Source organism: Crocuta crocuta, unplaced genomic scaffold (assembly GCF_008692635.1).
Source record: "Crocuta crocuta isolate KB4526 unplaced genomic scaffold, BGI_CrCroc_1.0 scaffold30, whole genome shotgun sequence".
Lineage (NCBI taxonomy): Eukaryota > Metazoa > Chordata > Mammalia > Carnivora > Hyaenidae > Crocuta > Crocuta crocuta.
In genome coordinates, this window is record NW_027528345.1 from 5,044,775 (window position 1) to 5,072,738 (window position 27,964).

General features: G+C 37.8%; 1 protein-coding gene across 3 annotated transcripts in view; it reads left to right on the forward strand.

The window, feature by feature from the left end:
• TMEM117 (transmembrane protein 117) overlaps positions 1-27,964 on the forward strand; it is a 454,418-nt gene that overhangs the window by 79,655 nt on the left and 346,799 nt on the right. Inside the window, exon 1 of one of the 3 annotated variants that reach the window (XM_077753239.1) lies at positions 2,286-2,459. The exons of the other annotated variants lie outside the window; for them this stretch is intronic. The gene's annotated coding sequence lies outside the window, so the exon portion shown is untranslated. Of the gene's footprint in view, positions 1-2,285; positions 2,460-27,964 lie in introns of those variants that run through there. 3 annotated transcript variants of the gene reach the window in all.

Sequence of the window (27,964 nt, forward strand, 5' to 3'; positions counted from 1 at the left end):
AGTGACAGAGAGTATGAGAATCGGGAAATCTTGCTGACTTGTTTATACTCAGTAACACTAGGCTAAGATGGAGGTCTCCAGATTTGCAATTCCTTTGCTCTGCAATGCCTGGTTAAATAAAATGTTTGGTACTGGTGGCATTTTTTTTTTAAACTCTCCTGACAGTTTCAACAGAGAAGCCTTTGTTATAAATGGGTCATTTTAAAAGTGGGCCACTCTGTATTAAGTCCAGGGCTATGATCTATAGTTATCAAATCACTAATCAAATCACCATGGCATGAAGATGTGCTAACAAGTAGACTGTAGATTTTTTTTTAAGTTTCTCCAATTCTTGGTTTGCTCTTAGTAAGGTTTAAGAACAGAATATAAGGAGAAGGGCTTAGCTTACAGCACTAAGAATTAGATTAGTGACAATAATAAACTATGTTAGGTATTGTTATGCAGTGAAATAGTTCCCAAGGAGGGTTTTCATTTATCCTTCCCAATAGGTTGGGAAGCTAGGTAATATTGTTTTCATCTAAATATAGGCGAGGCAAGATTGTCAGCCAGTTCTGTACTGCAATTGTTTTGATCTTATGTACAGATTTTAGCCAGCACAAGGCTGAGAGGGATAGTTCAATTAAAATTTTTATTGTTTTCCCCCACCATCAAAGGAGATGAACAGTAACAGGAAAACAGGTATTTCACAAAGCTTTATCTTTGGTACCAAGTGGAATGTGAGATTTAGATCAAACGTTCAGGCTTTAAGAAGCCACTGAAATGCTTTGTTTGCAACTGTTTCTTGGGGTTTGAATAATGCCATTTACTGGGTCTGTTTTTAAATGACGGAGTCACAGACTCTGACCTGGCTGAGCCAGGACAAGCCTCAGCCTTAGCACCATGCCTGTAGTAATGGAACGGGAATGGTGCCCTTGGAACTACCCAACACAATTCAAAGTCTGGCAGAGAGGTGTGGTGCACTCTCAGCCCTGGGGCCAGAAAGGGGAGAGACCCATTAACAACTTGCATTTTTTAAGCTGTTGCTGAAAATAATACATTAAATAGTATATAAAATATGCCCTCTTCTTGGAAGTTGACTTCTTTAATTCTTTTTTTTTTTTTTTTTTTAATGGAGCTGAAGAGGTCTTTGCTGACCAGAAGTGTTTATCCTGAGGGAAGAAGCAGATTTAAAAGTAACACATTAAATGCAGTAATAGAAAATCTCTGGCACACTGTACCGCACTCAAGAGCTAATACTGAAATGAATCTTACAGAGGGCTAACAGTTATTAAGCACTCACTACCTACTCAGTTAAACCTCATAATGACCCTAAGCGATAGGTTTTTTAATTCTCTCCATTTTGCAGATCAGGAAAACGAGGCCCAGAGATGGTCTGTCACTTGTCTACAGTTATGTCATAGTTAACTGTTAGACATGGACAGAGGAGGCTTTGGACTATAAAGTTGTGACTCTGGTAGCTCATCCTGCTCTTAGGTGGCACACACTTGATTGCTGCTTGACTCTGTTACTCAGTCACTGTGAGTCTATTAGCTTGTCCTTGTATTTTTATCATTCAAGCTGAGTTTGAAAATTGAAAGAAGTAGGAGGCATAAGTAGAAAATAAGAGAATTTATGTGTGTCTGTTTTAACTAAAATCAAAAGTGATTCTGTTTTATTTTCAGACTAAATACAGTATTCCATATTCTTATGAACTCTTGAACTCTCCACCAGTATGCCTCATCCTTGTTCGGAAGGATCTTTTCCCGAGGGGACATCTTAGTGTGATCACTTTGTAATTTTTTAAAAAAATCTGAAGCAGGGACACATGGTTTAGTTCTACTAATAAAGAAATCAAATCGTCGTTTACAAAAGACATATTACCAAAAACTGACACATGCCGTTTGAACTAGTGAGTACTTTAAGGTAGGAACGTAAACTTGGAAGAAACCCATTCTTGGGGAAAACAGATGCATCTGTGCTTCGGGGTTCTCCAGGGCTCACCATGTTATCTGAGGTATTGCCTCATCCTTTGTAGGGCAGGGAATGATGGAGCCAGAGGGTGTGGAAAGAATGATGGGCACGTGCATATCATGATGGACTAGTTTTATATCCGAGCTGCTGCTGGTGGAGAGGATCCTGGATTCTTTACAATGAATCTGATCGGCATTGAGGATTCCAATGTGTCCTCATTTGTGGCTTGGTTAGGATTCCTAAGAGGATTCCCTAGAATGATTTGCTTTTTCCCCCAATTTTAGGATTGGTTGTAAATTTAGGTTCAGCCAGAGTCCTTTGGTTCCTCCTTATAGAGAACAAAACCCCTACGTTCATCTGAGCGGAACCTCAAGAGTTTTAGCCAGAACTGACCTGATAAGAGTCAAGTTGCCCACTCCTGGTGTTCTCATTGGAGGGAACCCCCTGAGGCTGTGACAGCCACCTCGGGAGAGCCAAGCTGAGAGGCAGTCAGATGGAGAAGGAAAGCGGTAAGTTAGCTGACCGGGCTGAAGGGACCAGGGCTCAAGACCGTGCATGTGTCCTACCACTATGAGGAAAGTCTCCCCACCATTGATTCTCTTTCTACCCCTCTACACCCCACCCCACCAGAATGCTGCTATTTTTGCAACTTTTATGTTTTAAGTCATAAAGAGGAAAGTAATTCATCTTTCTATAAAAGTTTAAGGTTGTGGGTCAGGAGTCTGCTGTAGTGAAGGCTCTGATCCTTGGCAGAGTTGTGCATGTAGACATTTTATGAGTAACTTCTCTTTTATACACTTGCAGGCTAGGTAAGCCATCCTCCTACAAAATCTTTAAAAACGATGGGAAATATAATAATGCAGCCTGATAGACTCTGCATAGCTCTACATAGCTGAGCTTACCCAGAGGTAAGCAAAAACCCCAGAGGCACCTGGGTAGTTCGGTGGGTTGAGCATCCAACTCTTGATTTGGTTGAGGTCATGATCTCAGGGTTCTTGAGTTCAAGCCCTGAGTCAGCCTCTGTGCTCACAGGGCAGAGCCTGCCTGGGATTCTTTCTCCCTCTCTCTGTGCCCCTCCTTTGCTCACTCTCTCTTGCTCTGTTGCAAAATAGATAAATTAATTAAAAAAAAAAAGAAAACAAAACAAAAAATCCCAGAGGCCAAAAATGAAGAATGATCTGAAAACCAAGGCAGTAAGCCCATGTGGCACTCCCAGGCAGTAACATAGGGTTTGAGTTTACCTCTCATAGCAGGACCAGAGATTAGGATTTGGCTTATTTTAGGTGAGAAATTGAAACACACACCCCTACCTCCAGTAGTCTGCAGAGTGTTACAGAGGATGGACCAGAAAACATATAACTACCAGCACAGGGAGCAACAGGAGGCTTGTCTGATGGGCTGGGCTTTGCTTAGAAAGAAAATCTGAGGAATTCATAACCATAGGCGTAGTTTTATGGTTTTAATATACATTTTCCTTGGGATTTTAGAACCCACCCCCTAATCCCTGGGAATTCTCTTTTCTTTTCTTCTTTTTTTTCTAATGTTTATTTTGTTTATATTGAGAGAGAGGGAAAGTGCTAGCGCACATGAGTGAGGGAAGGGCAGAGAGAGAATGCCAGGCAGCCTCTGCACTTTCAGCCCAGAGCCTGATGCAGGGGTTTAAACCCGTGAACCGTGAGATCATGATGGATGAAATCAAGAGATAGATGCTTAACCCACTGAGCCATCTAAATGCCCCCATTCTCTTTTCTAAGTGTCGGTTTCCCCTCTTGCACTGTTGGTGGGAATGCAAATTGGTGCAGCCACTCTGGAAAAGTGTGGAGGTTCCTCAAAAAATTAAAAATATAATTACCCTAGACCCAACAATAGCACTACTAGGAATATATCTAAAGGATACAGGAGTGCTGATTCATAGGGACACATGTACCCCAATATTTATAGCAGTGCTATCTACAATAGCCAAATTATGAAGAGCCCAAATGACCACCAGCTGATGAATGGATAAAGAAGATATGGTTTGTATATACAATGGAATATTATTCAGCCATAAAATGAATGAAATCTTGCCATTTGCAACAACATGGATGGAACTAGAGGGTATTATGCTAAATGAAAAAAGTCAATCAGAGAAAGACAGATACCATGTTTTCACTCGTATGTGCAATTTGAGGAACTTAATAGAAGACCATGGGGGAAGTGAAAGAGAAAAAAATAGTTTCAAACAGAGAGGGAGGCAAACCATAAAAGACTCTTAAGTACAGAGAACAAACTGAGGGTTGATTCGGTGGGGGTGGGGGAGAGTGGGTGATGGGCATTGAGGAGGGCACTTGTAGGGATGAGCACTGGGTGTGTTAGGCAAGTGATGAATTATGGGAATCTACCCCCAAAACCAAGAGCATACTGTATATACTATAAGCCAACTTGACAATAAATTATAAAAGAATAGTATTAAGTTTCAGATTCCTATTTTTCTCTGAAGCACCCCCCTCCTAATTTCCAGAATTCTGGAATTCCAGAAAACTAAAGTTCTTCTGGTTCATTATATAGAGCAATTTAGTTCTCTTTCATCTCTACTTCTGTCCACTTTGATTTATCTGGGACTTTTCCTTCCGTAACCAAAATCGCATGAAGGCATTGTGCAGTCAGAGAAACCAGGACCCCAAGAGGAATGTTGCTGCATTCTGGGAATCCCAAAGGCTCTGCTGCCACCACAGTCAGTTTTGTGTTGTTTTTAAAGTAGCAATTTCGATTGGGAGTGAAAAGGGAAGACACTCAAAGAAAAAGAGGCAAAGCAATCAGTTAAGTTAAAAATTAAGAGTTTTGTGATAATCCCAGTCCTACAATATGCCGTATCGTTCCCAAACAGGAGTNGATTTATCTGGGACTTTTCCTTCCATAACCAAAATCACATGAAGGCATTGTGCAGTCAGAGAAACCAGGACCCCAAGAGGAATGTTGCTGCATTCTGGGAATCCCAAAGGCTCTGCTGCCACCACAGTCAGTTTTGTGTTGTTTTTAAAGTAGCAATTTCGATTGGGAGTGAAAAGGGAAGACACTCAAAGAAAAAGAGGCAAAGCAATCAGTTAAGTTAAAAATTAAGAGTTTTGTGATAATCCCAGTCCTACAATATGCCGTATCGTTCCCAAACAGGAGTGCAGCCTCGGGAAAGTGAGACGTTAGTAGGAAAGAAAAAAACCATTTTCTTCCACAGTGATGGACTTGCCTTCGTTAAAAATGTTTCTAAAGACACCGTTTTTATTGTTTTGTTTTATTTTAATTTTTTTAGGGAGACAGAATGCAAGCAGAGAGAGGGGCAGAGGGAAAGAGAGAATCCCAAGCAAGCTCCATGTGAAGCAGGTCCCACGGCACTGGGATCTTGAGCTGAGCCGAAATTGAGAGTCAGATGCTCAACCCACTGTGCCACCCAGGTGTCCCTAGAAATGATTCTAAATGACTCCTTCCCCCCTCAGTTGTTTTGATTTCCTCTGTGTTCAGCTAGGTATCTTAAAGCCAATCCATTTAGAAATCTCTATTTGACAGAAATAGAAGTGTGTTCCAGAGTCCACATTGTGGTCTTTAGTTAGCTAGTTAATTATTTTTCTTTAAGTTTTTATTTAAATTCCAGTTAGTATTACTTTCAGGTGCAGAGTCTAGTCAGGTTGTGGTCTTTACTGAATAGAAACTGAGCATGTCGTACAGGGCTGCAAACAGTTTTTAGTGTTTAGACACCTTACACCCTTTGTGATGTCCTCTTTCTGAAGAACTTCTTAGTCATGAAATTTTTACGGCATCAAATGTGTAAAGCCCTAATTTAGGAAATGTTTGCCTGGCCTTCTCAGATATCTCAGTTCCTTATAGAATAACATGTATAATGCAAAAGTAATGAAATGGTAGGAAAGCAAAGCATGTAAACCCTGGTTCTGTTCATAAAAAGATTCTGAAAACAGCCACTTGGGGGCAGCAAAAGGCATGTTTTCAGCGTGGATTGCATAGCCGTGTCACAGGCAGATTTTCTCTGAAGAGAATCTTTCTCCTTTTGAATTTCTGAAACTCGGGTTGAAATATTTGCCTTTCTAATTGTTAATGGAGTTTCTGAAGAAATGTACCTAGTGTTCTCTATAATAAGCACTTATTTTGTGATACACTTGGCCTCTTTTTATGTTCTAAAATTGTCAGTTAAACAATTTTAAATGATAGTATATATAAACACATATATGCACGCACACATGCACACACACAAACACGTATATACATGTTTATAGACTTATTCAAGTATTACAAGGATAAGTATTGTGTTTAGCACTGAGGAATTAGACACTTGGCAGACTGATAATATCTCCTCTGTGAACTGGAATAAGTTTCCACAGAGTGCACCCTATTTAAGAAGAAGCTGATGTTTTTTAGTGTTAAAGACAATGCTTTCTTTTTCCTAATACACATCTTTTTCCGGAGAAGTGTTACAAATTAATACATCAATATGTGCTAGGTGTTGCAGAGACAAAAATTGAGAACTGAGACAAAGTGATTTCAGGCAAGTTTGAAAATAAATGTTAGTGTTCATATTCAGAATCTGGAAAAAATGAAGGAAAGAATTAGGTGATCGGTGTAATGAAAATGGAATAGATCGTCTCTCTTCTGTTTCTGATCAGTTTTAGTAAGAACTTATGTGGAGCACTCATTAAATGTCTGGGCGTGGTAAGCACATTCAGTGGATGTGCTGTATGGATGATAGGCTTAGGAGTGGTACAGGAGGAAATAGTGAAAATAGATACTTTCCTAAGATCTAAGATGCATGGCTTTTATGTACAGAGGGAACAACAAAAACAAGCAAGAATGAATAGGAAAAACAACCAAGCAAGAGACTGGTACAGATTTGTCTACAGGCTGGATGAAATGGTTCATGCGCTAATGCTCTCTCAAGGGTGTGTGCACAGCTGACCTAGACCTTAGCCTCTATATTCCTATCTTCATTTTGTAAAGAATAACTGTTACTCTGGTCCATCTGTGTGTCCATACATCATATCAGAGAAGACTGATTTATAGCTTTAGTTTCTGTTGCTGGAGGTCTAGGTTTTGGTGCATCATTTTTTCCAAAGCCGAGTTACACTTTAATGGAAAAATTCAGGGTGAAATTTCACTCCATGCAGTATTTTTTTTTGCCTTCCTAAATCCACTATTTTTAAAACGTTCACTAATGCTTTCATATTCCTTACTTAAACATTTTTTTTTCACTTTCTAGTTGCCATTGATCTAGATAGTAACAGCCCTGGCGCATGTTTCTTTCTATTAAGAACCGTGATTTTCACTTGCTAATGTTGTTTAGGTACAGAGTTGGTGACCTGCTACCATTGTTTACACTGGTAGCTTCTTTCCGAGGAAGGAACATTTGTGTGTGTGTTTCGTTGTTTTTAAAGGTGCTCTATTTATTTTGGAGATGGCAAGAAAAAAGTCACATGGTCTTTCGTAATGTTAAACACTACAGCTTTTGTGTGACCTAAAATAACAAAATTACTAATGTCCAAAATTATCAATTTAAATTGTAGTAAATGAAAAAAGAGATCTATTGTTTTTCAAGGGATGGTAATACAGGGCCAGATGAAGGATGGAGTCCCTGGGCAGGGTTTAGAAGCTGGATTGGGGAGAAAGCTTAGCTGGAAGTATTCATGAAGTCTGCAAATACTTGAATCAATAGTTGAAAAGCTTGATTGGCTGCTAATACAAGGCTGAATGCAAATTCTGCTGGAGTGGTGCTTTAAATAATTTGTTGGCTTCGTTCTTAATTAGGCTAAACATTGACTTGCTTGTACGATTAATTCACAATAATAGCGCAATTAATTACTGAGGCTGGGACCAAGAGGCCGAGCTGGTTGCTGAGAATGGGCTAGAGAGAAGAAAAGCTGGAAATGAATAGTTGGGTCTGGTCAAGGGGGCTGACCCAGTGGGGTGCTGGAGGGAGGGAGGCAGGTTTGGTGAGAGAGAAAGGGAAGTAGGGATGGGAAAGGGGAGTGGGAGGGAGAGAGTGGGCAAGGGAGAGGGAAGCTTATTTAGCCAGAGGTAGTATACCATTAGGGTACATTTTGCTGCTTTTCATACCATTGGTTTCACATTACTTGGATTTGATATTACAAAGGTAAAACAGCACAGCACACCCAAATTATCACAAGTTTACTATTAGCATTGTCTGAATTGGTGAAGTTTTAAAACGCTAATGAAAAGCACAATCGATATTGCATTCTTATTACTGTGTGCGAGTGCGTTATTACCTGTCCAGAATCGACATTGTTTTGACACACTTAATAGGTGTTCCATGATCCTTGTTTACAGTTCCTTATTTCAACTCTCTCATTAAATAGTTTATCAGCTTGTACAGGGGAAAAATTCAAATGCAGGAATCGGAATACATGGATTTTAGCCCCATCTTAGCCACTCACTGGCAAAAATAACTTGCAAAGTTCAACACTTTCTCTTTTTTAAGATAAGGGTTGGTGTTATAGGATTGCTACTAGGTTTACTATTATCAGCCTCATCATTATTGTTATTAATCTTGGGGAAATGCATGCTTCTAAAGTGGAGAAACAAATTAAACATCATCTCGGTTGCCATTGGCTTTGCTTTGTATGGAGAGCAATGTGTTGTCCTAGAAATAACATGGACTTTTGTGCTGACACTCTTTTGCTATGTGACCCTAGGCAAACTTCACTCTCTGGGCCTTGTTTCCACTGATGTAAAATGAGGATGTTGGTACTACCTTAAGGCCGTGTGACAATCAAGGAAAAACAGTGTATGCAAAGAGATTGGTATTCTGTCCACCATATAGTGAGCTCCCAATAAGTGTTAGTCGCTTTTAAAATAATAGAAAGTATATTTTAGTTTCTCAAGTACTTTAGCTTTCAATAAGTATTAGTTGTAATAATAACAGTAAGTACTTTGGTCAATATAAGAAATGATATAATTTATGTCAATGATCTTATTACATTATCATCATTACAACTATCATTACAATTATCAATGTATGCAAAATGCCCAGATAAATGCCTAGCACCAGTAGGCCTTTGATAAATATTAATTTCCTATGCCATAATAATACATAATACATAATCTTAAATATACTTGCATTATAGAGTCAGATTAGTATATGGAATACACAGCACTCAGTTTAAATACTTTGAATGCATCTTTATGAATATACATAAACTGTTCCTTATTTTTCATCAATGAAAAGCAAATACACAGAGCTAATATAATATTTCATCAGGATTCAGAGAAGAAATCAAACATATTTTAAGTTGCTAAATGATTATTTGCTGAATGTGTCTTTTTTGAAAAGAGGGAACATTTGGTGAAATTATTGATGATAACATGGGAATTAATGACGTGGCAGTCACGCATATGTGCATGCGAGTGAGTATCCATTATCTAGAGACTATGAAATAATTAATATCTTTAATTTTCATCTCAGTTCCTTTATCCCAGTGGTGAACATGTAAGAAATCATTACTTTCCAGGCATGAAAAGTTGATGTATATGATAGCCTGAGGCTTAAGGTTTATCAGAAATTATATAGTTTAATTTAATAAATGAATAAGAGAGACCCAAAGAGCTGAGGAAGTGACATTTCCATGACAAGTCATCCCCTTTGTCACCTATTAACCCCATAGTTATTCAGAAAATGAGTAAACAATTCTGTTAATAAAATATTTCATTCAAATCATTCCCTGTCAAGGGAACATCACTTGTTGTCCCTTGTGTTCGACTCTGGCTGTTTAGTCAGGAGTGTCCACACTCCTGGTTTTACTCTTGCACCAGATCGCGGAGGATAGTCCCTTTCCATGGTGAAGATAAATGAGCCCGTGTGTGTTTTCCTTGAGCAGAGAATCTCATTGGAACTGGTTAGCTTCCTTCTATTTCAGTTTCCTTTAGGCTACTGCCAGGGTACCCTGATGCTTTTTTTTTTTTTTTTTTTTTTTTTTTTTTTGNCCGCTTTACATCATTTACAATAAAAGATTAATGAAATATATACGAAATATGAAGACAAGAAAAGGGGTATTGAATTTTGATTTGTGTTTTGTAGACTAAACTGTTTAATTCTCATCCTCTAAAATGCATATTTTAAAAGAGGAGGAGAATGGTTCCCATGGATGCAAAGGATTAAGATGTTCAGCACTCTGTGTAATAAGGGAAGAATATATACCACATACATAATACTTGCAGTCTTTTAGGAAAAAAGTTAATAGATTTCTTTGCTTCAAGATCATCCATATATTACCTAAGTATGTAAATTCTTAATATATTATATGTAATAGTATATATTATTCAATATATATTGAATATATATGTGTATATATATATATAATGTCTATTAGATAGATAAATTTATTTATTAATTAAACCATTTTACTTTTATTAGAGAATTTGATGTGCAAACCTAAAGCTAAGCGTATAAAATAAATCATTGATCAGGACACCTGGGTGGCTCAGTTGGGTAAGCATCGGGCTTTTGACTTCGGCTCAGATCATGATCTCACAGTTCGTGAGATTGAGGCCCACATTGGTCTCTATGCTGACAGAGCAGCCTCCCCCCTACCCTCCGCTCGTGTGTGTGTGTGTGTGTGTGCGCGCGCGCGCTCTATTTCTCTCAAATAAATTTAAAAAATGAATCATTGATGATAAGGTTGTAATAACTACAGAGAAATAAGAGGTTGTGGCATATACTGAACCTTACAGAGACAATTTAATATGTGGATATACATAAAACTGATAAGTAAACAGGATTTCATAGGTCTTAAATGAACAACAGATAGGATATTTCTGTTAGGATCATGTTAAGTTAACACAGGGCTCAGCAGAAAAGAGAGCTAAGCTACAGAATGTCGCTGCTTAAACAGTTTACCTGTCTACATAGGGTGGCCTTGATTATCACTTAACTACATCATGTAAAGTAAGTCAGTGTAGGGTAAGTTTGTAAAAATTCAGTGATCTAAATTAAATTAGTAAAAAAGCTAGATTTGTGCACCCATTTGGGGAATTGCTTCTAGAGACTTCATTACCTAGACTCATCAGGCTTTGGGAGGGTTTTTAAATAAAATTTGCAATAGCCATTTCTCCTTATCCTTCTTAGGAACATGGTCTCAGACACTGTTGATCTGTCTGAGATCAGCCTCATTGATTAAAAGAACATTTTTCAAGTGCCTACTTTGGGCACTCATTACCAGTAACAGTTTAAAGACTGATCTCCTTGAGATCCAACAAGTATCCAGAGCTAGTTCGGGAGGCAGGTCACAGGCACATTTTCGTCATGACCAGACAAAGGATGATGATGGGTTACAAAGACATGGTAGGAGTCTAGGGCAAGGAGATCCAAGGCAAGGTTGGCAACCAGACATTAACCTGTCATGGTTAGAGACTAAACTCATGGATTACTTAAGAATCAGCAACAAGGTAGAGCTAACTTCAGGAGTTGTGGAAAATTTAATGAACACTGTGGATCTTCTTCCCCAGTCTCCTAAATTTTGCGTGCAATGGGAGGGAGTTTATGGACTCCATGTTGAAAACCACTGACGTTGGTAACTAAGAATTAGAACACTGAACAGGAGTCTCCAATGATAAGATCTTAAAACTAAGATATACCAGTCAGGATAGGTTAAAGTCTGTGTCAGTAATAAGTAAATCCAAAATTTCAGTGGCTTATGACAACGAAGTTCATTTTCCACTCACACTACCTTTCATTGTGAGTCAGCTGGAGGACTCTGCTGCATCATCCTCCCCCTGGGACCATGGTTGAAATGGTGACTACATTGTAATGCTGCTAGTTGCTCCTGGAGTCTCCGGGAAGTAATTCAACATTCTGCTGGAAATGATATAACTTCTGTTCACAACTTTTTTTTTAAACTGTGTGGAAAGTATCTTTCTTTTTTTTCTTAAATTAAAAAAAAATAAATTTAAATTTTAGTTAGTCAACACACAGTGCAATATTGGTTTCAGGAATAGAATTTAGTGATACATCACTTACATACAGCACCCAGTACTCATCACAACAAATGCCCTCCTTAATACCCATCTTCCACCCACCTCCCTCCTTCAGCTCTCAGTTTGTTCTGTATCAGTGGGAGTCTCTTGGGGTTTGTTTTCCTCTCTCCTCTTCCCCTTCCACCCCTCCCCCCACTTCCCATATGTTCATCTGTTTTGTTTCTTAAATTCCACATGAGTGAAATTATATGGTTTTTGTCTTTCTCTGATTGAGAAATATATAAATACATATATAAAACACACCTTTATTCATTCATTAGTTGATGGACATTTGGGCTCTCTCCGGTTTGGCTATGTTAATAATGCTGCTATAAATGTCAAGGTGCATGTACTCCTTCAAATCTGTATTTTTATATCCTTTGGGTAAATACCTAATAATGCAATTGCTGAATCATAGGGTAGTTCTATTTTCAGTTCTTTTGAGGAACCTCCCTACTATTTTTCAGTGGCTGTACCAGTTTGCATTCCCACCAACAGTGCAAGAGGGTTCCCTTTTCTCTGCATCCTCACCAACACCTCTTGTTTCTTGTGTTGTTAATTTTAGCCATTCTGACAGGTGTAAGTGCTATCTGATTGTGGCTTTCATTTGTATTTCCCTGATGATGAGTGATATTGAGTATATTTTTATGTGTCTGTTAGCCATATGGATGTCTTCTTTGGAAAAGTGTCTATTCATGCCTTCAGCCCATTTCTTACCTGGACTGTTTGTTTTTTGGGTGTTGAGTTTGTTAAGTTCTTTATAGATTTTGTATACTAACCCTTTATCAGCTATGTCATTTACAATTATCTTCTCCCATTCCATAGACTGCCTTTTAGTTTTATTGGTTGTTTCCTTCACTGTGCAGAAGCTTTTGATCTTGACGAGGTCCCAACAGTTCATGTTTGCTTTTGTTTCCCTTGCCTTCTGTGACATACCTAGTAAGAAGTTGCTCTGGCCAAGGTCACAGAAGTTGCTGTCTGTTTTTTCCTCTAGGATTTTGATGGTTCCTATCTCACATTTAGGTCTTTCATGTATTTTGAATTTATTTTTATGTATGGTGTAAGAAGATGGTCCAGTTTCATTCTTCTGCATGTCACTGTCCAGTTTTCCCAACGCTGTTTGTTGAAGAGACTGTCTTTTTTCCTTTGGATATTCTTTCCTGCTTTGTTGAAGACTAGTTGACTCATAACTTTGATTAGCACTAATTACTTGATCCCAGCCAAGCACAAGGAGACTGGGAACTGTATCCAGGAAGAAGTAGAATATGAGGAAGTACATAATTGTTTCCTAGTTGAGGTAAGAGTGGCTACCTATGGTAGTCAGTAGTGTTATTCCAGGTGCATGGTGTGATTGCAGTTCGCCGCCTCCTTCTGCACTTTCTAACAAACAGTGTCTTTCTTCCTATGAAGGGGATATATAGAATGATTTTTGCAAAATCATTGTAACTATAATGTGACAGAAAAGGAATGAATGAATTTCACATCAAAATGTAACTGATGTGTATACAGAATCTAATCTAGTTGTATGCAGTGTTAATATCATATGGCCAATTAAATTATTGGTAATTTATGTACAGGTAATAAAATGTACAATAATTTTTCATAGGAGAAATCTGATAGCAGGAAGGAATTGTTTCAAGGTATCATTGATCTGCTGATAGCATGTGTGGGTTCATTTTTGTGTACCTTCAGTGCACGTTCTGATTTGGTGAAAAATATCCATTCTGTTGGGGGTTTCTCATGCCGTGTCTGTTCTGAACGCTTTTGATGTCATCTCTGATTATTAAATATAAATAAGTTGAGTTAGTGAATTTAGGAGAAAAGACACAGGTCAGTGGGANGCTCCATTTTTTTTTTTTCAGCTCAGATCCCAATTGGAGTAAAGTGGAATCCCTGTCACAGGAGAAGATGACAGTTACTGTATGTAGTGGGCAGCCTCTGAGGTAGTCCCGATGTTCCCTGCTTCTGATAGTCAAGCCAGTGTAGGGTGAGTGTAGGCTGACCCAATGGCTAGCTTTTAATGAATAAAATATGGTAAAATGATGGGATATTATTTCTAAGATTAGACTTCCATCTTGTTTGCCTTTTTTTCCTTTCTGTCTCTGTCTATCTGCCTATCTGTCTCTCAGTCTGTCTCTCTTGGAGCCCTTCCTCTGGAGCAAAATTATCACACACAATTACCATAGTCTTATGGGGAGGCCCATGTGGCAAGGAGCTGTTTCCAAACAGCCCTCAAGGACCTAAGACCTGCCAGCAGTCATGTGAGTGAGTTTGTCCTTCCCAAATCAAGCCTAGAGAAGACTGGTTGCCTCTGCTGGTGTGGCAATTATAGCCTGTGACCTGGCCTCTGAGCCAGAGGACACCAGTAAACTGTGCTCAGATTCCTGACTCACAGAGATTGTGAGATAATAATGTTTACTCTTACAAACGACTACATTCTGGGGTAATTTATTCCTCAGCAGAAAATAATTAATATACTGTATTTAAATAATGGGTTCTGTGTAATGAAAATGTTCAGAAAGAAAAAATACATAGACAAAGACACACACACACACACACACACACACACACATATCCAGAATGGCCGCAAAACAAATTCCCTTTGTATGCTGTGTAGGAGTTTTCTTATACTTTTCTCCATTTTCTGCACTGATTTTATTTTTCTGCTTTCTTTGATATCTTCTTCCATGTTGATGGTGGGCAAACTTTAAAGCTGTCCCATGAAAGATTAGCAAATAATCAACAGAGAACCCAGTCTCAGGCTTAAAGACCATGTATTGAATTGTACAATGGATATTTGGGAGAAGCACTACAGATCTTTCTTATGAAAACCAAAAGGAAAGTTTTCCTTAGAGTTTTCATAGAGAACCCTCTAAAATATGGAGAATGACATCCTCAAAAACGTTCCTAACAAATCTTTACAGTAAATATTACAGTGCATTTTAAATGCTTGTTTATTTATTTATTTCGAGAGAGGGAGAGAGTGAGAGTAAGAGAGAGAGCAGGGGAGGGGTAAAGAGAGGGAGAGAGAGACTCCCAAGCAGGCTCTGTGCTATCCGTGCAGAGCGAGACACGGGGCTACATCCCACGTGTTTTGACATCATGACCTGAGCTGAGCCATCCAGGTGCCCAAGAAAGAAGATTTTTTAAAATGTTTGTTTATATTTTAGAGAGACAGAGAGTGTGTGTGAGCAGGGAAGGGGCAGAGAGAGAAGAGGACAGATCCGAAGTGGTCTTGGCACTGTCAGTGCAGAGCCTGATGTCGTGTTCAAACGCACAAACTGTGAGATCCTGACCTGAGCCAATGTCGGTCACTTAACCTGCTGAGCCACTAAGTGACCCAACAATAGTTTTTTTTTTTTTTTAATGTTTTTTATTTCTAGGAGAGAGAGAGAGACAGCGTGAGCAGGGGAGGGTCAGAGAGAGAGGGAGTCACAGACTGAAACAGGCTCCAGGCTCTGAGCTGGCAGTCAGCACAGAGCCCGACGCGGGGCTCGAACCCACGAACCGCGAGATCATGACCCAAGCGAAAGTCAGACGGTTAACCGACTAAGCCACCCAGGCGCCCCCCAACAATAGTTTTTAATGAACCGTTTCTTTTCTAAGTCTGTCACTATGGTCTCTAGTGACTAACCTAACTGTAGGGGTGGCACCCAAGTAAAACTTAACTGGTTTCCAGGAAGAATGTCTCCCACATCTGCCCTTTTCAACAACAGCAAGCATCACATCAGAGTTGTTCATCAAATTTCTTCTGCAGGTGGTTGGTTGTCTTTTAAGAATGGTTTAAAGTTGCAAATGACATATCAGATAAAGGGTTGATGTCCAGAATCTATAAGGAACTCACCAAACTCCACACCCAAAAAACAAACAACCCAGTGAAGAAATGGGCAGACGATATGAACAGACACTTCTNGTAAAAAAAAAAAAAAAGAATGGTTTAAAGTTCTACTTTGTGACCAAGGAAAGTGTAGTTGGCAGGTAACATCTTAATTTTTTTTTCTAGGTATAGAATTCTATGATCTTCCTCAACCCTAATTTTAGTATTTGTTACAGAAAAGGTAAATATTTGGCTTGAAAAACCCACTGAAGAAAGATTATGTTCAAGTGACTTCCCATACTATTCTGACTATAGGGGTAGGTAACACTCTACAGGATTTTTCAGTGTCTTTCTTTAGCACAGTACAGATTCTTAGAGTCATCAGATTATAGGTGCCATATACCACTTCAGTTTAGGAATAATGGTGTAATGCTCTTTTAGTTAAGCATGAGAAAGTACCTGTATTTAAAACTATTTCCAGACTTGGCAGTTTTTACTGCAGCCTGCACATGTGCAAATAATTCTTACTAAAATCACTTAACACTTCCTTATGAGCCATGTGTGACACTGATTTATGGGTGTATCCTTTTAGTAGGAAGTGAGTTTGAATTTTACTTTAGGAAGTAAGAATTATATTGCAAGCGGAAATATAAAAAGATACGATAAAATCCTTTCAGCTAGTAATGTCACAACATCTCTAATCAAAGAAAGCACAACAGAGCTATAGGAATATCCTTTTACTTTGTAGAATGAAACAGAAAAAATCCCTTTAATGTTTCAAAAGAGAAGAGAAGCAAAATATTCTTTGTGATAGACATCACAAAGTAGTGTGCAGTGTAGACTTATTATTGTCTCTTTAAAAATTAATTTAAAATTATACCCCCCACCCTCATATAAAGTCCTTGGAGGCTTCTGGCATTCACTTTGTACTTGTTCCATTCTGTCATCTAGCAACTTGGTGACTATCCCTTTCACTCACTAAAAGGCTTTAGCACCTATCCCCGTCTTGCTCTTTGCCAAGAGTCTTGACATCATCCCATGCAGGTCCCAAATCCACTTGGTCACCTCTGATCTCCTAGTCACACCAACCGATGGATATCTCTCAGTATTTTGCTCGACCAGAGAGCGGGAGACAGCTCTAGCACTTGGCACCATTCCTGCCATCTTGAAATGCTCTACCTTCTTGGTTTTTGATGTCATATCCTCCCCTCCTTTCTTTATTCTCTCCTCTCATGTCACTGCTCTTGTAGTGTTCCTTAGGCTCTCATCACTCGGGGTTCTAATCTGTTTTTCTTACTCTATGCAGGCTCCTTGTATGAGAACCACCTTCTTGGCTTAATTGACTATTTTTATATGTGTAATTCTGAAATATTTATATTTATCTCTAATTTTAGTTCTGAGTTTCATATCATACTGACTACTGTAGATATCTATTTGAGTATCTCAACAGTATTCAAACAAGTAAATCCACCATTGAACCCATTTCATACCCCAGACTAGCTTCCTTTGTTCCACACCAGTGAATGGCACTGTTAGCTAACCAGTTGCTAAGGCTAAATAAATACTTAGATATTGTTCATTCTTTCCTGTGCTCCCTTATCTCAGACACGCAGTAAATCACAGAGACTCTTTGATTCTACCTGCTAAGTGTTTTTCATATCCATCTACTTAGACCTATCCTTACTGCTACTCTCCTGGTCTCTTCCTTGTATTTCTGCAGCAGCTACCCCCTTCTCATTCATTCTCCATACTGTGGTGATTCCTCTAAAGCCCGGATCCCTGCTTACAACTCTGCAGTGAATTTTCATTGTCTTCATAATAAAGTCCAAGTTTATAAGGCTCTAAATAATGTGACCCTCGCTCACCTCATTCTTCTGCCCTTTTGTTCCTTTTGCCAAAACACTGAGGTCATCCAAAGTGAACTTCTTTTACTTCTATAAGTAGAACTTGGACTTTCTCATACCTGGCTTCAAATAAGTCCCTCTACCCAACCCCCACTTCCCATTGCTTATTCTTTGGCTAACTCATATTTAATTAGATGTCTGCTTAGATAGTCTACTTAAACATCAGGAAAAATGTTCCTTCTATTAGTTCTCATCATACCACTCATCATCCACATCATAACATTCACCACATTGTGTTTTAATTGCCTTTTTACCCGTATATATTTCCCATGAAATTGTGGGTTTTTTGAGGGCAGCATTACCAATGCTCTCCAATATTTTGATTCCCTTCTTCTTGAATACAGAAATTTCATTTCTGTGTCTCTGAGCCCTCTTGCAGTTAGAGCATGTGACTGTAACCAGAAGTGATGTGTGCTATTATTGGCCCAGGTCCTTTGCCCCGATGCATAGTTCTTTGTGCTTCGTTCCTCTAACATGGCGTCTAAGACCACATGCCCCAGATGCTTCAGCTACCAGGGGATGAGGCTGTGTCTGCCTCCCTGAGTGAGCAGAGGCCCATGCATGGCACAGGTAGCATGAGTGAGAAACAAACATTTGTTGTGTTAAGCCGCAGAGATTTTTGGTGGTTTTTTATCACAGCATTATCTAGGCTCTTCTGTCCAATGCAGGCTGGGCTTGTGTCTCCGTCTTTTGCTGCGGTATTAACTGCACCTAGTGCAGTGCCCGCTTGGCATGTATTAAGTACTGAGTAAATATTTTTTGATTGAGTGGACTTACTTGAGTTTTCCTTCCAAAAGGTGTAATAATTGGCATCATATAAAAGTGATATTAAAATTTTTTTCTTAATATTTATTTATTTTTGAGAGAGAGAGACAGAGTGCAAATAGGGGAGGGACAGAGAGAAGGAGACACAGAATCCAAAGCAGGCTCCAGGCTCTGAGCTGTCAGCACAGAGCCCAATGTGGGGTTCGAACTTGTAAGAAGTGAGATCGTTACCTGACCTGAGGTCGGATGCTTAACTGACTGAACCACCCAGGTGCCCCCAAAAGGGACATATTAAATGGCAGTACAGTGAAATGAAAATATTAACATAATTCTTTGTTTAAAACTTTTTTTTCAGTGTTTATTTATTTATTTTTTGAGAGAGACATGGAGGAGCAGCGGAAGAGGGAGATGTAGAATCTGAAGCAGGCTACAGGCTGTGACAGCTCACAGCCTGACATGGGACTCAAACTCACAAGAAGTGAGATCATGACCTGAGATGAAGTCGGACACTTAACTGAGCCGCCCAGGTGCCCAAGAATTGACATAATTCTTAATTGCCTAAGTTGCTTCCCGAGAATGCATGACTATCACATACAGGAAAATCTTACAAATACTTCAATAAATTACCCAACAGAAATTAACACTACTGATACCACACATTGTTAGATATGTATTTGGAGTAATTTTCCTAGGAGTGATATATCTATAGGGCTACTGTGCTTACTACTGGTGTTTTATTTATTTGTTCTTTAGCTTCAGTCAGCCTTTCAGAACTTTTCAGCTCACTCATCATATTTGTCAACATTTCTCCATGACAGGGAGTTTACAGGTAGGATGAAAATATAAAGCTACTTTACAACTGGAAGTTGTTACTCTGGGTTAAATGATGGATGCATGCTCTTTTTACAACATTGAGGTATTTTTTATTTCACATCCTTACTTTAATATCTATGATCTAAAGATGCCAGTTGCAGACTTGGATGGGCTGATATCTGATAGTGGAAGAATGCTTCTTTCTGTTGCCTTGGAAGAACAGAATTTCCATTCTTATTTCTTATTGTCTTCTTAATCTACAAACAAAGATATGCAAAATTCATAATCTATCCCTTTATCTTACCTTACCTTGTTCTAGATGTGCATTTTGTTGTCTTCTGTTCTAGTTATTATGTGTTCAATATAGCCTCCTTAACTTTGCTCCAACATGGAAATAGAATTTTTGTACTAAAAACCATAGACAATTACATTTTCTATCTTTATGTCCTTGTCCCAGCTTTATTGAGTTATAATTGACCAAAATTGTATATATAATTAAGGTGTACAATGTGATGATTTGATATATGTAAACATTGTGAAATGGTTATCATAATCAAGCTAATTAACATATTGATTATCTCACATAGTTACTTTTTGTGCACATGTGTGTATATATGTGTGTGGTGAGAACATTTAAGATCTACTCTCAGCACATTTCAAGTATACAGTATTTCTGGTAGTTAACTATAATCACATTGTTGTAGTTTAGATCTCTGTATTCCTCTTGCATAACTAAAAATTTTTAATCTTTGATAGATATCTCACCGTTTCTCCTTCCTCCAACCCCTGACAACCACTGTTCTACTCTCTGCTTCTAGTAGTTCAACTTTTTAGATTCCCACACGTAAGTAAGATCATGCAGTGTTTGTCTTAAGGTGCCTGACTTATTTTACTTAGCGTATGTCCTCAAAATTAATACATATGACAAGATTCTCTTCTTTTTAAAAGCTGAATAATATTGTTATGTACATACACAATCATACTTTTTAAATCTATTTATCCTTTGATAGACACTTAATTTGTTTCCATATATCTTGACTACTGTGAACAATGCTACAGTGAACATGACTGTACAGGCATCTCCTCGAGACAATGATTTCCTCCCCCTTGGCTATATACCTAGATATGGGATTACTGGGTCATGTGGTAGTTCTATTTTTAATCTTTTGAGGAACCACCATACTGTTTTCCATGATGGCTGTACCAATTTATGTTCCCACTAATAGTGTATAAGGGTCCCCTTTTCTCTATATCCTTCCCAGTATTTGTCTTTTTGATGACAGCTGTTCCAACAGGTGTGGAGTGATAAGTGATATTTCATTGTGGTTTTGATTTACATTTCTCTGATGATTTATGACACTGAGTAGTTTTTCATATATTTGTTGACCACTTGTATGTCTTCTTTTGAGATTTATATCCTTAAGAATATTGACATGTCTGTTAATAATATGTAATGCTAATGAATAACTTTTTGAAGTTTAGTTTTACTTGTGAAAATTTAGGTGGCAGTTTGAGGCTCAGGAAGGTGAAGGATGTATTAAGAACCAGGACAGGAGCACCTGGGTGGCTCAGTTGGTTGAGTGTACAATTCTTGACTTTGGCTCAGGTCACGATCTCACAGTTTGTGAGTTCTAGCCCCACATCGGACTCTGCTGACAGCATGGAGCCTGCTTGGGTTCCTTCTCTCTCTGCCCCTCACCTGCTCATGCATGCTTTCTCTCCCTCTTAAAATAAGTAAATAAACTTAGAAAAAAAATAAGAATCCTGACAATGCATATAACTCATCAAAATAAAAATACAGTTCAGCATTTGCCCTTAAATACTGGACAGCAAATGAATTTGTTGCCACTTCACAAATGCCCTGACTTGAGCTACCACTTGTTTGCCTTGTAACTCATCTTTCCTATGACCTAGTTCTTAGCCTCGTTTTTGTCATAAGTTGTCACTATAAAATCTCTAACTGGCCTATGTCCATGGTTGCATTGTTCCTTTTATTAGTCTCACAATCCTATCTTTATTTTTTACTATATCAGAGAATATGGCAAGGAAGACAAATTGTATTTGCTAGGGGAAAAATAAAATTAGTTTTATGTGTCCTTGACTATATATATTTGTGGTTGTTTGGGGGTCAGACAAACTCTGCTTCAGGTTCTGTCTCGGCCACTTTTCTAACTCTCTTGTCTTAGGCTATAAGAATTATAGATAATATTTATCAAGACCTTCCTATTTGCCTAGTACTGTATTACATGATTTATGTGTATTATTTTATTTATTTCTCATAAAAATCTTAGAAGGAGAGACCACTAACAGTGGTTATGTACTTTGCCAACGGTCTAGTAGCTGATAGATTAGACACAGTCAGAATATAGATGCAGCCTTTCTGACTCCAGAGAACCTGCACTTTTATCCACATTGAGTTTTTTCAGGTTTAAAGTAAAAATGGTAATACTTACTTTATGGAACTAGCTTGGTGGTTAAGTAATATAGTGTGTAAAAAATGCATTCTTTTCTTTAATTTTAATTTTATTTTTTAAAATAATTTTAGTTTATTAGAGAGAGAGAATGAGCAGGGGAGAGGGGCAAAGGGAGAGAGGGAGAGAGAATCTCATGCTCAGTATAGAGCCTTACGTGGGGCTTGATCCCACAACCCTGGTATCAGGATCAGGATCTGAGCTGAAATTCAGAGTCAGATGCTCAACTTACTGAGCTACCTCAGTGCNATTCTCCATTAAACAAGGATGACTTTCACTAGAAACCCAATGCCTTTGAGATAGTGATTCATTATTTTATATTGAAGAAAAGCAGAGAGTTTTATGGTTTTAGAATACCATGAAGAAGCACATGTTAAAAAGACCAATAGCCGGATGACCTCAGCAATCTCTAGTGGTGTGGTATCAGGCTCTGGGTCAGCCCTTGGCCTACAGCCCATCAGTAATTTGGATGATGGTAAAGAAACTGAGGAAACTAGCTAAAGGAATCGCCATTAAGAAGCAGCTCTGGGAGAGGGGGCAAGATGGCGGAGAAGTAAGGAGCTCCGTACTTGCACTCNAGCTCTGTACGCTTAGTGATGGATCGAAAATAACAAAAGTGAAGTTAGAAACAACTCTAAACCTTACCCTTGGATTTTATCAGAAAAATATAGGTTGTATTCTTAATAGAAGTTTGTTTAGTAAGGCTCTTATAGTTTTAGCTGACTGGAGGCTAAGTGGGAATCACTAGTGTGTCACGAGCATTAAAAAAGCATATGCTATTATAGGAAGCATTGTTTTTCAATGTAAGGAAATAAACAGTACTACTCTGTAATATCAAACCAGGTCTACTACATTTCAATCACATCCCAGTCCATATGCTGAAAAGTTCCTTGGCTGTCTGTTTGCATTTGGAGGCCAGACCACACTAATAAAGGGTTTCCTGACTTTTTTATTGGAGGAACTATTACATCTGGGTTTTAGCCCGGGGAATGTTATCACTATCTTCAAATACTTGAAGAGCTGTCATGTACAATTGGGAGTAGCCTTAATCTGTGTAGTGCCAGAGGACAGAAAAGAGGAAAGATGAATGGATCACAGTTATAGAGAATCAGTTTGGGCTTAAAATAAGCAAGAGCTTTTTAACTACTGAAGCCATCTGAAATTAAAATAACTGTTCTGTCGGTATTGCAGAGAGTCTGTTCCCTGCTGGTAGAAGTGCCCAAGCAGCTACTGGAAAACAACCTTGTTAGGGGAGAAAATGAGAAAGACTTCTGCTTTGGGTGACTGGTTAAACCTGATGACTTCTAATGTCTCTTCCAAGCCCAGAATTCCTTAATATTCTGAAAAAAAAAACATAAATGTTTGTAATGAAGCAGTATATTGCTTTGTAAAATGAAATCTAAATGGAGAGAAAAATGGGTTCTAGCACAGAACTGACCTTTTCAAGAAATATTCACTTTTTTATTGTATAAGTAAATAAAATATTCTTTTCATCTATAAGTAGGATGGTGAATTTATTATTTTAGGACAAGACAGCAAATGTCAAGGAAACTGGATGTTTGGGCCAGCCTAAGTGGTTTCCTTTAGGAATATGATAGTGGAAGTCAGATTATTGGAGGGGTCCAGGATGAGTGTGAATCTCCTTCTCACTTTCAGGGAAATAGGCACAGAGTTGAATGTTGAATAACATCAGGTTCTAATGTCTCCTTCCCACAAAAGGGAGGTGTCCAACCAAACACCCAGACTCTTGTTTTCTAGCCATTTCCCTTCTTATTAAACATGTTAAAAAATACCTTGGATCAAGTTATAGTTTAATCCAGTAGTCTTGTAGTTAGTTACTTCAAGATGCTTTTATTTTTGCTTAGACTCTGTATGTGTATTTTGTCATCCAACTTTCTCATATAGTACCTATGACCTAGACCTTACCTCTTTTGATCGTGTTTCTATAAATTGAGGTATCCAGGAAGAACAGTGATAGTCCTTTTAAATTGAAAGTGAACTTATTAGGACTTAATTTTTCTACATTATCATAATTATTTTAGCTACTTCCCTAAATATGTTTGACAGGTTTCTGAGATGACATCTTAATATTTTCCCTCTGCTTTTACTGGGGAAAGGTCTCCATTTCCTTTTAAAAATCATTTGCATCTTTTCTTCAAGGAAAATCATACCACAAATTGTTCAGTCACAATCTTTCTGGGTAGCCTGAGAATAAGATTCCTTCTTTTACTTCTTTGGTAATATTATCAGAAAAGAGAATGTATTTATGTATTACATGCATATTATATTTATTTAATACATATTTATGTGTTATATATAATACATAAATCTTTTATATATGTTGTTTAAGAGCTCAGTCATCAAGGACTTGAGCTACATGCATTTTCTGGAAAAAGTCCTTTGACCCTTATTTTCTCTCAGTTGAGGATTTCCTTAGTCTGCATCTTCTCAAACAGATTAACCGGTTGTATTAATTTTTACTACAAAGTTGAAAATCACCATGCAGCTGGAAGAGCTGTGTACTAAATCACCCCTAAATTTAGTGGCTTAAAGCCAGCATATTCAGTGGCTTAAAAAATGATATAAAACAGTCCTTTTATTTGCCCATGTATCTGTGGGTCAGCAATCCAGGCTGGCTTGGGTGGGTAGTCTTTTGCCCGCCTTCTGTGGCTGTCATCTGACATGTGTTAGGATGGCCTTTCTCATGTGTTTGTCTGTTGGTTCCTGCTGTCGGCTGGACCACAAGTGCCCTGCAGGCTTGTGTAGGTTTGTTGACATGGTGGCAGCATTCCAAAAGTCACAGGAGGGAGTTCCCAGCAACAGAAAGGCAAGCCCAATGCACAAGCAGTTTCTAAGCCTCTGCTCATGTCATATTTGTTTATACCCCATCAGGCAAAGCATGTCATGCATTGTGAAGAGGACGACCATACAGTCCATAGATATAGGCAGGTGTGAAACATTAAGAGTCATTACTGTGGCCATCTATCATACGTGTGCATATGTTGACTTTTTGATATATTTAATTTTGGTTTTGGTCAACATAATATGAACATAGACTCTAAATAAATGAAAAAGAGTGGTGTGGACTGGAAGGAATTACATACATTGAGAGCTCATGGTGCCAGGCACTTCACAAGTGTCAACTTTGTGAACTTGTAGTGTCAAACCTGAGATGCAAAGAGGGTAAATAACTGGTCCAAGGTCACAGTTAGCAGGTCACACTCCAGGCTCATGGTAGTCTCAAAAGCATTAAAAAAAAAAATAGAGGAAAAATATCAGTAATGGTACATACATATTGAGGATAGGTACTGTTTCATAAAATGTATTTATTTTTATGTGTTGGTTCACAATGCATAAATAAGATTCTTGCAATGGATTTTTCTTTTTAAAGCTTGCAAGTCACTCCATTACCCATATGGCCTCCCACAAGCACATGAAACCAGAATGCACATAACCAGTGGGTATTGAAAATATACCACTCTTCCCACTTCTGATTTATCTGAAAGGTGTACCTTCACTACTGTATTACATTGACATAGTGTTTTAATCAGGTGCTGAGCACCTGACCTTTTCCACTGCAGTTCATCTCTTTTTATCAGCATCTACTAACATTTCTTTGGGACTTAAAGAAAATCATGACCTTAGGAAAGGTTTGATATTCTGGGGTAGAAGAGATTAGAACATAAATTTCCCTTATTGATAGACCCTTTTAAAAACTAATAAAGAGCAAAAGAGGCACTGGAACAGTTTGGATGCAATGCCATGGGTTTGAACGGAAACATTTGTTACTCAGATTTTGTGTGTGAAAGAGGAAAGGGGTCACAATCTGTTACTATTTCTTAGTTAATCTCATTTTTCTTCAATCATGCAAAATGGAATGTTCCTTTTAAAATCAGTGCACATACCGAAGTGTCTTCTTTTATTTTCAAAGTGCAACCTTTCCATGAAATGTTGGAGGAGAAAGAGACTTTTAAGGAAATATCAACAAAGCAGGAGCCTTTCCAATTGACTTTTCTTTGAACTGAAATAAGTTCTTACCCGATGGCTTTATGTGAAGCCTCTCCCTTTGAGGTTACTTTTTTCATACTTACCCAAAATGAATGAAGATTGCAAATTAATAAACTAGAAATCACTTGATAGAAAACAATAGGAGGAAAATGTCCATAAATTTTTACAAATCTCGGCATGCAAAGAATTCACATAGTAACTTGAAATTCTCAAGAGTGCTTTATAGATTGATTAGAGAATTTTTAAAGCACTTATCTTTTGTGCTCACCAAGTAAAGTTTGAGCTGGAAAGTTATTTTAAAGTCATTTTACTGCAGGGAAAACAGCAGGATTCCGCCAGAGTCAAAATGCTAGTAAAGTTGCAGTGAAACGTTTGAAAATTATGAGGTCAAAGCTGTATATTTATATGAAAATAATTTTTGGACACAGAAAGGTGATATGATTTCTTAAAATATGGCCTATTCTGAAGAAAAACTGAAAGGCAAAATGGCCACGTTATTTGTCATGATAAATTTTGATAATTGCCCCAAACAAGAACTTACAAAGAAGACCATGACTTTTTAGATGCGATGATAGTTTTTCATTTTAAAAGTCCTTGAGAGACTCTTGAATGCTGACAAAAACTGAGGGCTGATGGATGTGGGGGGAGGGGGGGATGGGCATCGAGGAGGACACTTGTGGGGATGAGCACTGAGTGTTATGTGGAAACTAATTTGACAATAAACTATTAAAAAAAAAAGAAAGTAAGAGAGAACATACTAGAAAAAAAAATAAAAGTCCTTGTGAAAAGTAATTGTGGTATGATTATGTTTTACTGATTTTATTTTCAAATATTGCTTTGTATATGGAGTATTATTTTGGAAGGAAAGCTGTAGCAACAGCAATCAGTTTATAATTAATGCCAGATACATTTAAAAAAATCAAGATGTTAACAAAAAAATGATCGAAACTGAAAATGAAAGTAATTAAAAGAAGGGAATTTCCAAAAACAAATTCAGATGAAACGAGTCCGAAATCCCAGTAAGCCTTCCACTTTGGCTCCCTGACCGCACTCTGACTGCTGGCATTCAGGGAGCCAGCTGGGGCAACACCCCTGTCAGGGAGGGAGCCTGCGCAGGCGCCTCACCCCCAGAGTTCTGTGCTGTGTCAGGTCAGCAGCATTCTGTCAACAAAATGTTGTAAGTCCGTTACACCTGAATTCCAGGTCACTGCCCCACCTCTTGTTTTAAATTTGTCATTTTGGGGTCACAAAGTTTACTGGGAAAGAATAAGAGCCTTTTAATAAATATTTATTTTAATGGGATCTGAGATGTAATGCACCAAGAAACATGACATTTGATTACAATGGGGAGAATGACTATAAAGTTATTCTGTTTTTTTCTCTTTAAAATAGCTTCATGTATCTAATATATATTACACATGTTAATTATATATACTAATTATTTAAATGTTATTTTGTTTAATGTTAATTGCTAATGTTAAAGTGCTAGATGTTAAAAGCAACATTGGTTCATTATAGAAATTTTTGAAATACAAAAATGTATAAAGAATAAACAGAAATTTTTCTATAAGTAATACCTAGATATAATTGTGATTAACTTTTTTAGTATAAATATGTTGAAGATTTTTTTCTCTTTATTGTTTTCTTCTTTGAATGGTAGTGGAGCTGGATATAAGACTAGAAGTGACTACTTTTTTCCTTTGGCACTTTGAAGATAATATTCTGTTGTGTTGTATCTATTACTACGATGTGTTCATAATTTTATGATTTTTATTCTTTTCTAGACAGTGATGTTTTATCCTTCATTACTGTTTTTAAGATCCTTTTGTGTGTGAAGTTCTTCATTTTACTGCAATATGCTTAAATGTGGATTTCCTTTCATTCATCTTGCTTAGAATATTTTGGGATTCCCAATTCTAAAAGTAACACCTTTTGTGACTTTTGGAAAATTCTCAACGATTATTTCTTTAGATATTGCCTTTTCCTGATTTCAATAATATCATTTCTGGAATTTCGGTGACACATAAATTGTACCAATTCATCTCATTCTCCTTCCCTCGTAGCTTCTCATTCTACATCTTTCTCTCTGTGCCATATTACGTATTATCCACAGATCTTTCCCAGGTCACTAATTCTTTCTCAAAACTCTGAACTGAACTCTTGCTGTTTAACCTATCAATTGGATTTTAATTTTCAGATTGTATTCTTCATTTCCTTAAGTTTTATTTTAT